The sequence below is a fragment of the Mastomys coucha genome, unplaced genomic scaffold (assembly GCF_008632895.1).
Source record: "Mastomys coucha isolate ucsf_1 unplaced genomic scaffold, UCSF_Mcou_1 pScaffold20, whole genome shotgun sequence".
Lineage (NCBI taxonomy): Eukaryota > Metazoa > Chordata > Mammalia > Rodentia > Muridae > Mastomys > Mastomys coucha.
The window spans coordinates 33,360,670-33,360,991 of record NW_022196903.1 but is presented as its reverse complement, the minus strand read 5'-3'; positions in this window follow the sequence as shown (position 1 = coordinate 33,360,991).

The following is a 322-nucleotide window of genomic DNA, read 5'->3' as shown; positions in this document are numbered from 1 at the left end:
TTTTAATGTATGTGAGTACACTGTCACTGTCTTCAGACACACCAGAAGAGGGTATCAGATTCCATTACAGATGGTTGTGAGCCACCATGTAGTTGCTGAGAACTGAACTCAGGACTCTGGAAGAGTATTCAGTGCTCTTAACTGCTAAGCCATTTCTCCAGCCTCCCCCCAACCCTGCAGGCAACTCTTATAAAGGACAACATTTAATTGAGGCTGGCTTACTGGTTCTGAGGTTCAGTCCATTATCATGGCAAGAAGCATGGCAGTGTCCAAGCAGACATGATGCTGGAAAGTTATACATCTTGTTCCAAAGGCAAACAGG